The 12013-nt window shown below is 48.5% G+C and overlaps 1 protein-coding gene across 1 annotated transcript in view; it reads right to left on the bottom strand.

Moving 5' to 3' along the window:
- Nucleotides 1–12013, bottom strand: part of FAF1 (Fas associated factor 1) — a 559433-nt gene that overhangs the window by 433331 nt on the left and 114089 nt on the right. The gene's annotated exons all lie outside the window — the stretch shown is intronic.

Genomic DNA, 12013 nt, shown 5'->3' with positions numbered 1-12013 from the left:
CAGCCTAGATAAAGTACCTGAGAAAACAATTATTAAATAGTAAAGATATAATAATTCAAATAATAAAAAATAAATCCATTAAAACATATTCAGACAGGGAAGATAGAGATAGAGACAAGATATGTATATCCCAACAATATACATACATATAGCATAGTTACTCACCTGTAACAGGTGTTATCTGAGGGCAGCAGGCAATTATTCTCACATGTGGGTGACGTCATCCATGAAACATAAGAACATAAGCAATGCCTCCACTGGGTCAGACCCGAGGTCCATCGTGCCCAGCAGTCCGCTCACGCGGCGGCCCAACAGGTCCAGGACCTGTGCAATAATCCTCTACCTATACCCCTCTATCCCTTTTTCCAGCAGGAAATTGTCCAATCCTTTCTTGAACTCCAGTACCGTACTCTGTCCTATTATGTCCTCTGGAAGCGCATTCCAGGTGTCCACCACATGCTGGGTAAAGAAAAACTTCCTAGCATTCGTTTTGAATCTGTCTCCTTCCAACTTTTCCGAATGCCCTCTTGTTCTTTTATGTTTTGAAAGTTTGAAAAATCTGTCCCTCTCTACTCTCTCTATGCCCTTCATGATCTTGTAGGTCTCTATCATGTCTCCTCTGAGTCTCCGCTTTTCCAGGGAGAAGAGCCCCAATCTCTCCAATCTTTCAGTATATGAAAGGTTTTCCATGCCCTTAATCATTCGTGTCGCTCTCCTCTGGACCCTCTCAAGTATTGCCATATCCTTCTTAAGGTTCGGTGACCAATACTGAACACAGTACTCCAGGTGCGGGCGCACCATTGCCCAATACAACAGCAGGATGACTTCTTTTGTTCTGGTTGTAATACCCTTCTTAATAATACCCAACATTCTGTTTGCCTTCTTCGCGGCTGCTGCACATTGTGCTGTTGACTTCATTGTTGTGTCCACCAGTACACCCAAATCTCTTTCAAGGTTACTTCCCTCTAATACTAATCTCCCCATTTGGTAGCTGAACATTGGGTTCTTTCTCCCTATATGCATGACCTTGCATTTCCCTACATTGAAGTCCATCTGCCATTTATTCGCCCACTTCTCCAGTTTGTTTAGGTCCCTTTGTAGGTCCTCACAGTGCAAAAGTGTACTGTAACTTTAAAAACAGTGAGTCTTTCTTGAAAAAGTTCAAAATCTCAGTTAAAACATGGCTATTTGAGAAAGTTTGTAGGGACTGATGGAGGGGTCTCTGAGGGAACAACTGCTGTGCTTCCTGGAATTTCTATATTAATTCCCGTTACCTTTTTGGGTTTGTATATTACATTTGTATATGAATGTCCTTAGGAGGGCCAGAACTGTCGTATCAAGATTTGTAATTCCTTTCCATTATTTTAAGTTGTAGATTGAGCGCCATCTTTCATCTACTGTGCTACCATAGTTAATGCTGGAATTGTACGTTTGAAATAAATAAATAAATACATGGCTACCTGGTTGTCTGTACAGATGAGTATTACTTGAATGAGGAGATGATTCTGGAATGTGCACACAGCATTGCAAATTACTCAAATCTTGAGGATATTGATATGGACAGCTCTTTCAGGAAGAGTTCAGGAGTCTTAAGTATGGAGACCACAGAGATGGGCTCCCCCTCTGAGCATGGAAGCATTGGTTGTCGATTACTTTTGATGTGATAGTGCTTCAAATAGAAGGCCCTTGGAGAGATCAGTCGGTGATAACCATCACTGAAGAGACTGACAAAGTTGTGAGGTTATTCTGATTTGCTGGTATAGTAGGCCGGTGGTCTGAGACCACTTGGTCAAAAGTGCCCCGGAGAAGTAAATGGGCAAATGGAGTTACATATACTGTAAAGATCATGTGGCTAAGTCGCAGCATTTGAGCTGCTGCTCTGCGATGTCGAGAGAATACTTTCTGACATATTTGAAGTAGCGTATGGCGTCTTTATTGAGGCAGAAAGATACAAGTTTGGTTCATGTCCAAGAGGACTCCAATAAACTCTAGAATTTGAGTGGGTTCTAGATGCAATTTCTCGTACTTAACTGCAAATGCTATGAATTCAAGTAAGATGAACTGTTGAATTCATGGCCAGATGAGCTTCTTGAGGTGTTGGGGCCTTGATAAACCATTCATCTAGGAAAGGAAATGGATGAAAACTGTGTGAGCGGGGGACTGCAGCCTCTACTACTAAGCATTTCATGAATACTTTAGGTACTGATGCCAGTACAAATGGAAACCACCGGTATTGAAAGTGGCGTATTCCCACTCAAAAGCAAAAGATATTACCTATGGGTTGGAAGGATGGTTATAGGTATGTAGGCTTCTTCAATATTTAGAGAGCAGACCCAGTTGTTCTTTTCCAACAGCAGTAATAAGGTTCCCAGAGAGACCATTCAAAATTTCTCCTTCACCAAATATTTTTTGAGAGCTCAGAGATCTAGAATTGGATGGAGGTCTCTGGTGTTTTTCGGTATAAAGAAATACTTTTGAGTAGAACCCTCGGCCCCTCTCCTACAGAAGTACTTGCTCTATGGCACTGAGTTGTAGGAGGGGGGGATTTTCTGATGGGAGTTGAAAGAGGACTCTCTTGGAGGATGGTTTGGAGGTGTTTTCAGGAAATGAAGGGCATAGCCCTGACTCACCATTTGAAGGGCCCAGTAATCTGATATTATAAGGACTACCAACAAGAATAGTGAGTGACCTTCTTTGGGGAGGGTTCGAGGCAAAGGCTGAGAAATTCTGACAATGGTCTCTAGAATGAAGTCAAAAAGACTTGCTGTTTGGACTGAGGATGTGTCTGAGTCTTCTGATGCCTCTGCTGCCTAGGTCACCTCTGAATTGAAGAGCGAGTGGATGTGGAAGGCTGGTTATACTTCTGCTTGGTATAAAAAATAGAACTTCTGGAGAAAGTAGAATACCTCTTTTGTGCTTAGGACTGGGTTGACTTGGAGAAAGACAAATAGCACAGTTACTTACCGTAACAGGTGTTATCCAGGGACAGCAGGCATATATTCTCACATGTGGGTGACGTCATCTACGGAGCCCCGGCGCGGACAGCTTTTCAAGCAAACTTGATTGAAGTTTCAAGTTTGCACACTGCACCACGCATGTGCATGCCTTCTCGCCCACTAGAGGGCGCATCCCACCTCGTGGTCCTCAGTTCCATAACTAGCAAGGAAGCCATCCCCGGGGAGGCGGGCGGGTTGTGAGAATATATGCCTGCTGTCCCTGGATAACACCTGTTACGGTAAGTAACTGTGCTTTATCCCAGGACAAGCAGGCATGATATTCTCACATGTGGGTGACCTCCAAGCTAACCAAAAAAGGGCAGGTGGGAGGATGGCAATTTAGGAAAACAGATTTTGCAAAACTGACTGGCCAAACCGGCCGTCACTCCTGGATAAAGTGTCCAGACAGTAATGAGAGGTGAATGTATGAACCGAAGACCAAGTGGCAGCCTTACATATGTCCTCCATCGGAGTGGATCGGAGAAAGGCTATCGAAGCTGCCATAGCTCGGACCTTGTGCCCCGTGACTCGACCCGGGGGAGGAAGGCCAGCCTGAGCATAGCAAAAGGAAATGCAAGCAGCCAACCAGTTAGACAGAGTGCGCTTGGAAACTGGATGCCCTAATCGATTGGGATCGAAGGACAAAAACAATTGAGGGACCTTCCGATGAGACCTGGTGCGTTGAAGGTAATACGCCAACGCCCTCTTACAGTCAAGCGTGTGGAGCGCCGCCTCGCCAGGATGGGAGTGGGGCTTAGGAAAGAACACAGGAAGGACAATGGACTGATTGAGGTGGAAATCAGAAACAACCTTAGGGACAAACTTAGGATGGGTGCGGAGAACCACCTTGTCATGATGGAAGACGGTGAAAGGGGGATCCGCAACCAAGGCTTGCAACTCCCCAATCCGCCTGGCGGAGGTGAGGGCAATCAGAAACCCCACCTTCCAAGTCAGAAATTTCAAGAGGGACTTGTTGAGTGGCTCAAAAGGGGGTTTCATCAGTTGAGCCAGAACCACATTCAAATTCCATACGACAGACGGAGGCTTAAGAGGGGGACAAACCCTGAGTAACCCCTTCATGAAGCGTGTCACCAAGGGATGGAGTGACAGAGGGCGTCCATCCAGAGGTTGGTGGAAAGCAGAAATCGCACTAAGATGAACACGCACCGAAGTGGTTTTCAAGCCAGAGCGCGACAAATGGAATAAATAGTCCAAAACCGAGGATACCGGCACTGATACCGGATCCAGGTGAAAAGACGAACACCAGGTGGAAAACCTGGTCCATTTCTGCGCATAGCAGAGCCTCGTCGAGATCTTGCGGGAGGCTTCCAACACCTCCCTCACCGATTGAGACAGGTCCGGAGGAGTCAGGGAACAAGAAACCAAGCTGTCAGGTGCAATGACTGCAGATTGGGATGTAACATGGATCCTTGACTCTGAGACAGCAGAGAAGGAAAGACAGGCAGAGGAAGAGGCTCCCTGGCACTGAGCTGAAGTAGCAGGGAGAACCAGTGCTGACGCGGCCACCGAGGTGCTATGAGAATCATCGTGGCCGTGGACGATTTTAGATGTACTAACGTTCGCATGATCAGAGGGAACGGAGGGAATGCATACAGGAACCTCCCTTCCCAATCGAGGAGGAAGGCATCCGCTTCCAGACGATCCCGCGAGTACATCCGAGAACAATACAGTGGTAGTTTGTGTGTCTCCGGAGAGGCAAACAGATCCACCTGTGGCGTTCCCCAGCGAGCGAAAACCTCGCGCAGAACTGCTGAGTGTAGAGTCCACTCGTGCGGTTGCAGAAGTCGACTGAGTTTGTCCGCCAGACAATTCAGTTCTCCTTGGATGTAGGCCGCCCGGAGGAAGATGTTCCGGGAGGCCGCCCACTCCCAAAGGCGAAGAGCCTCGGAACAGAGGGGCCAGGACCCCGTTCCCCCCTGCTTGTTCACATAGTACATTGCCACCTGATTGTCCGTGCGGACGAGGACCGCCTGGTCCTGCAATATGTGAACGAAGGCTCGAAGTGCTAGGAAGATGGCCCGCAGCTCTAGCACGTTGATATGACACCGACGGTCTTCTGCCGACCACAGGCCCTGCGTGCGAAGACCGTCGAGATGGGCTCCCCACGCGTACTCCGAGGAGTCCGTGGTCAGGACCTTGCGAAAAGGAGGAGTGCGAAACAGTAGCCCCATGGACAGATTTGAAGAGTCTGTCCACCAACGCAGCGATTTCCGCAAAAGCGGAGTCACCGAAACGAGGCGAGACACCGGATCGCACTCCTGACGCCACTGGGACGCGAGGGTCCACTGAGGGATCCTCAGATGTAGCCTCGCAAACGGCGTGACGTGTACCGTAGAGGCCATATGGCCGAGCAGCATCATCATGCGCTTGGCCGACACCATCGATAGTTGAGAGACCTGGCGGCTCATCCGTACCAAGGCTTCCAACCGCTGGGTCGGAAGGTAGGAGCGCAGGCGCACCGTGTCCAGCACCGCACCTATGAATTGAAGAGACTGAGCCGGCCTCAACTGAGACTTTGGGAAGTTTATCTCGAACCCGAGAGTTTGCAGGAAGGCAATAGACTGTCGGGTCGCTGAGATAACCCCCTCCCTGGTCGGGGCTTTGATGAGCCAATCGTCCAGGTAAGGGAAGACATGGAGTCCACGTGACCTCAGGGCTGCCGCAACCACCACCATGCACTTCGTGAATACTCGTGGGGATGCGGCCAGGCCGAAGGGCAGTACCCTGTACTGGAGGTGGAGGTCCCCCACCTGGAATCGTAAAAATCTTCGGCAGGCGGGGTGCACCGAAACATGGGTATATGCTTCCTTCAAGTCGAGGGAGCACATCCAGTCCCCTTCCTCCAAGAGAGGATACAAAACCGGGAGAGATAGCATTCGAAACTTCTCCCGGACCAGGAATTTGTTGAGCTTCCTGAGGTCCAGTATGGGGCGCAGGTCCCCAGTCTTTTTTGGGACCAAAAAGTAACGGGAGTAAAACCCCGTACCCCACTGGTCCTTGGGGACCGGCTCGACCGCCCGAAGCTTCAAGAGGGCTTTGGCTTCGGTCAGAAGGGTCGGTAGCTGCGAACGGTTGCAAGGGACTAAACTTGGGGGACTGTCCGGCGGCGAGGACACAAAGTTGAGCGAGTAGCCCTCGGAGACGATCCGGAGCACCCAAGCGTCTGAGGTAATCCCGGTCCATGCCTCCCGGAAGGACCGAAGACGCCCCCCGATAGGAAGGGGTTCCTGTGAAAGTGCGGAGGGGAACCCGCCCCGTCCGCTCAGCCCGTCAAAAGGAAGGCGCGGGCTTAGAAGGGCCCTGCGCCGGGGCTTGGGTTTGTCCCCCTCTGCCTCGCTGAGACGGACGTCTCGGAGGCGGTCTCGAGAAAGCCGGGGTCGACTTCTGAGGGTATCGGCGCGGCGGAGGCCGGAAAGGTTTCTGCGGCGGGGGCCTAGGTTTGGGGCGGACCAGGGATGCTAAAGAGCGCTCCTGCTCCGACAACCGCTTGGTCGCCGCATCCAATGACTCGTCAAATAACTCGGACCCCACACAAGGCAAGTCTGCAAGACGTTCCTGCAGGTTTGGGTCCATGTCGAGGGTGCGAAGCCAGGCCAAGCGGCGCATGGCCACTGCGAAGGCCGACACCCTCGAAACCAGCTCAAAGGCGTCGTACACTGCATGGAATAGGTACAACCGCAATTGAGACAGGTTGGACATAAACTTATCGAATCCTGCTCTTTGGGAGTCCGGTAACGAGTTTCGATATTGAGGAAGGTCCTTCACCATACTACGCAAATAGGAGGAAAAGGTGAAGGCGTAATTTAGAACCCTGGTGGCCATCAGGGAATTTGAATAGAGGCGACGGCCAAACTTGTCCAGGGTCCGCCCCTCCCTGCCGGGTGGAACCGCCGCAGAAACCCGTGAGGGCTGTGATTTTTTAAGAGCAGACTCCACCAGAAGAGACTGGTGGGAGAGCTGCGCCTTATCGAACCCTTTAGGAGGAATCGTCCTATACTTCGATTCCATTTTTGAAGGCACAGACGTGACTGTAAGAGGGTTTGACAAGTTCTTCAGCCAGGTTTGCAGAAGGACACTGTTGAGAGGGAGTCTAGGCACCTCTCTAGGAGGAGTGGGAAGGTCCTGTTCCTCCAAAAATTCTTTGGAATACCGAGAACCTACCATCAGGTCAATCCCCAGGGCTTGGGCCATGTCCTGAACGAAGGATGAAAATGAGGACGGCCTAGCCTGGGGAGACGGGGTTCTCGACCGCCCCACCGAGGAGAGGGGGGAGGCCTCATGAGAATAATGAGGATCCCTAACAGATCCCGAATCCCAGGATCCCCTCTCCAGGGCCCTCGAGGGGGAAGGGGAAATTATCCTCCTCGCCAAACCCTTGGGCGAGGACCCCGGGGTCCGTGGGACACTCTCCCATTTCCTCGGCGAGGCGGCCCGGGAAGACTTCCCACGAGGTGAGCGGAGGAGCCTCGGGTTGTCGAGGCGCAACTCCGACACCTGTAGCGCCTCGCCCCCGAACGACGAGGAACGATCGCGCCGAGGCGAGCCTCGGGGCCGCTTGGACTTCCTCGATCGGCGCCTCGTCCGAGGTCGCGTCGAGGGCGAGGCGTCCCGGGAAGACCCGGAGGAAGAGGAGGAAAGACTGCGCACTCTGCGCAACTTTTCTTTGGGCCTTACACTCCGCTCAGGAGGTTCCCCCGAGGTCGAGGTCAGGGGCGGGGCCGAGACCGAGGTGAACGGGGCCACAGTACCCGAGACCGAGGTCGCCGAGGCCGGGGCTCCCGCGGTCGAGGTCGCCGAGGCCGGGGCCTCCGAGACCGAAGGCGCCCCGGCCGAGGTCGAGGGCCGCCGGAACCGCAGCACGTTGCAACACTTCCAGGGCTCCCGACAGCTCCGATGAGATCAGAGCTCGGAGGAGATCCTGGAAGGCCGGAATCCCCACGAAAGTGGGGAGTTCCGAGTCCGGGGCACACTCCCTGGAGGGCGACCTCGGTCTCGAGTATTCCCTCGGGGTGTGCGAAGTCGAGGTCCGATGCGGGGCCGGGGTCGACCCACCCGCCTTGGCCTGACTCGAGGATGGCTTCTTTGCTGAAGGGGATGGAACAGAGGACTTACCCGAAGCTGGCTTCGCTGACGACGCTTTCGAAGACGAGGGCCGAGGCGAAGCCGAGGCCCCCGAGGACGCCGAGGCCGAGGTCAAGGCCGGGGCCGAAGCCGACGTCGAGGCCTTAGGCGGCGCGTCGACGGCGAACAATTCAGCCATTCTGGCCTTACGGCGACGGAGGGCCCTGTTTTGGAAAGTAGCACAGCGATCACACGACTCTGTCGGATGTTCGGGCCCAAGACAGACAATGCACCACCGGTGAGGGTCAGTGATGGAAAGCAACCTCTCACACCGGCTGCACTTTTTGAATCCCGTAACAGGACGGGACATCAACGAAGAAAAAGAAGAAGGCCGGGAACGACCGACGTCCCGCGGCCACGGCTTCCGGGAGCCCCCGGAGCCCAACGAAAAACAAAATACCTTTTTTTTTTTTTTTTTTTTTTTAAGAAACGAACCGAAAAGAAAACAGCACCGCGAACTAATTCGATGGAAAAACAAACTAAACGCGGCAGCTAGAAGGCAAAAACACTGGAGCTCAGATCCACAGGGCTTTCTTGCTCTGCGGAAAAAATTGAACTGAGGACCACGAGGTGGGATGCGCCCTCTAGTGGGCGAGAAGGCATGCACATGCGTGGTGCAGTGTGCAAACTTGAAACTTCAATCAAGTTTGCTTGAAAAGCTGTCCGCGCCGGGGCTCCGTAGATGACGTCACCCACATGTGAGAATATCATGCCTGCTTGTCCTGGGATAATTGTAATTTTTTGTAATTTATTTCTTATATACCGCTAAACTCCGTTTGGATTCTAAGCGGTTTACAGAAAAATAGACAATAGGGTGCATTAAAATTATAAGTAAAATAGGTACTTAGAAATTCCCTTACTGTCCCGAAGGCTCACAATCTAGCTAAAGTACCTGGAAAAATGACAATTAGTAGAGTAATGAAGAAATAAAATAGAGAATAGATGAGAAAAATAAGAAAATAAACATTATAATAAGACTACAATGATCTAAAAGACTTTGAAAGGTTGAAAAATGAGGGGAGATAAGAATAGATGCAGAGGGAGAACGGTTGAAGCAATAGAATTCTAGGGAAATTTAAATGAAATTTGAATGATAAAATAAAACAAAATAAGTGGTAAAACAATAAGTGTGATTAAAAAATATATCATAAACTAAAAATAAGAAGTGAAAATAAAATTAAAATAGTCAAAACTGAAGTCCAGCTTGAACGGGCCCCTGAGCCAACCGTTGGTCCGATGGCCGGACTGCAGCCCTCCTCCGTCGGCTCTCCCCTGCTGGAATGGGGGAGAAGCGAAGACAGTGTCGGGTGCCCCGCTGGAACGGGCCCCCAAGCTGACCGTTGGTCCGATGGCCGGTATATGAGTGAAAATACGGTAAATGGATTCTCAATGGAGAAAGCAAACTTGGCTGTTCTACAAGTGGAATAAAGCACTTAGACAAGAGGTAGGGAAAAGAGGCACCCATCCTACTATCTGTGTTTATTCCTAGCTTTCTAATACAGTGGTGTACATATGCAGACCAATAAAGGAAAATGCTTAGTATGGACTCGTGAAGAAAGACGGATATGTTTGATAAGTCCAGACCTAATGCAAGAAGGAAAAGGAGAAAGGCCTTGTAAATAATATTTATAAGACACTATTTCCCAGCAGATCAGTTTGTGAAAAGAATATTTCAACATTAAAAAAATGCTAAATATTCTGCTCTCCCCACTTTAATTTATATGCCCAGCGAGATAAATCTCTCATGGGTACTCTAGAGGAATGCGACTGCTTATATAAAAAGGTCAGCCTCTCTTTGTCCTAGCCATGGAATGAGTAATCACAGACAATTATTTCACAAGGAAAAATAATATTCTATTGCACAAAATCCCCCCTCTGTCCTTACTGCCATTCCTTACATTTCGTCTCCCACGTTCAAAGATTTTTTTTAATAAAGGCATGTCCAGTTTTTGTGACAGTATAAAGGTCTTTGTTTTGCTTCCTTCCAGTCAGCATTAGACATACCAAGAAGAATTTGCAGAGGTTCGTGAGCAGAAGCCCAAACATCATGGATTTCTGTTTTTAAAGGGGAACCATGCTGGTTGCAGAGTTCTATAGGACCAATAATACATACCCTGGACAGATACAGACATGTATACTACTAACTGGATTTTCGGACAAAGCAGCTATAGCCAGTGCATGCGTTTCTTTTTCCTTTCTTTAGCTGGTAGACAAAAAATGATTTGGTATATGTATCTGGCTTAAAGGCATAAACTATGGAATTTATTGCCACAGAACACAGTCCAAGCCAGGAATTTACCTAGCATAAAAAAAATAAAAACACAAAAGGGAACTGGGCAAATTTATGGTTCTGAAGGATACATGTATTAATAGACCAGGTATGTCAAACAATCTTAGAGGGCTAGGTATCAGTTAGATTTTCAGAATATCCTTAATGGATATGTCTGATACATAATAGAATCATTACAAGTCATTATCTTATTAATATATTCTACTAAAACACACAAATCGGCTATTATTTTTTTACTAAAGCACTGTGTTTGATGGTGTTTAAGTTATTAAACTAATTAAAAGGAAAAAGCGCTTTAGTAAAAAATAATAGCCGATTTGTGTGTTTTAGTAATCTAATAGGCAGCTATTTAATTAAATTGTATATCCCAAAGTTTTGGTTTTTAGGTCAATTCATATACACTAGGGATAAAACCTGATAGAAATGAGAATTGGGTCTGATTCAAGAAAGCAGGGGAGAGCCACAAACCTACCACCTCCACCAGGTCATTCCGTGCAACTGCCATAAAGAAGTATTTCCCAAGATTACTCTCGAGACTATCCCCCTTCAACTTCACCTCTGGAACAAGAGGGCTTATGATGAAGGATAGACTCAAGAGTAATCTTGGGAAATACTTCTTGACGGAAAGGGTGGTAGATGCGTGGAGATGAGGACTGTGTCTGAATTCAAGAAAGCTAAAGTTGGAAAAACTGTGAAAATTGAAGTCTCTCGTGAATTTGATTGCGCTCGATTAGAAAATAATGGTTTTAAATTTTGAAAAGCCCATCCTCAGGTCCCTCAAAGTCACGGACAATACAAAGCTGCAGTTTTCTTAAAAGTTGCTATTATTTTTGCTAAATGGAGCAAATTTCTGGGTATTATAGCTATAACTTAAGTTTTCACACTCAGAAATGATATATTGATAAAAATACATTTTATGCAAAAGATCTAGCAGTAGTTTATTAACTGAACCTTAAATATCTGTTCTTTATTGTGGAAAATAACAGAACTTTAACCTACTTCGCTAATAGCTGAACAAGTACACTTTGGTGTAAAGAACATAAGAACATAAGAAGTTGCCCCCGCTGAGTCAGACCAGAGGTCCATCTTGCTCAGCGGTCCGCTCCCGCGGCGGCCCATCAGGCCTAGTGCCTGAACAGTGGTCCCTGATTAATTTTGTAACCTACCTCTAATCCCATCCCTATAATCTACCTTTACTCTTATCTGTACCCCTCAATCCCTTTGTCTTCCAAGTACCTATCCAAAGCTTCTTTGAACCCCTGTAGCGTGCTCCTGTTTATCACATCCTCCGGTAGCGCGTTCCATGTATCCACCACCCTCTGTGTGAAAAAGAACTTCCTGGCGTTTGTTCTAAACCTCTCCCCTTTCAATTTTTCTGGGTGCCCCCTTGTACTTGTTGATCCCCTTAATTTGAAAAATCTGTCCCTGTCTATTTTTTCTATGCCCTTCATGATCTTGAAGGTTTCTATCATGTCTCCTCTAAGTCTCCGCTTTTCCAGGGAGAAAAGCCCTAGCCTTTTCAGTCTGTCAGTATATGAGAGTCATCTACCAATGGCGTTCTAATTACCCTGGGATTTCAATATCC

The sequence above is a fragment of the Geotrypetes seraphini genome, chromosome 12, assembly GCF_902459505.1.
Source record: "Geotrypetes seraphini chromosome 12, aGeoSer1.1, whole genome shotgun sequence".
Taxonomy (NCBI): domain Eukaryota; kingdom Metazoa; phylum Chordata; class Amphibia; order Gymnophiona; family Dermophiidae; genus Geotrypetes; species Geotrypetes seraphini.
Note: the sequence above shows the minus strand (reverse complement) of the source record. Positions and strands in the feature narration are given on the sequence as shown.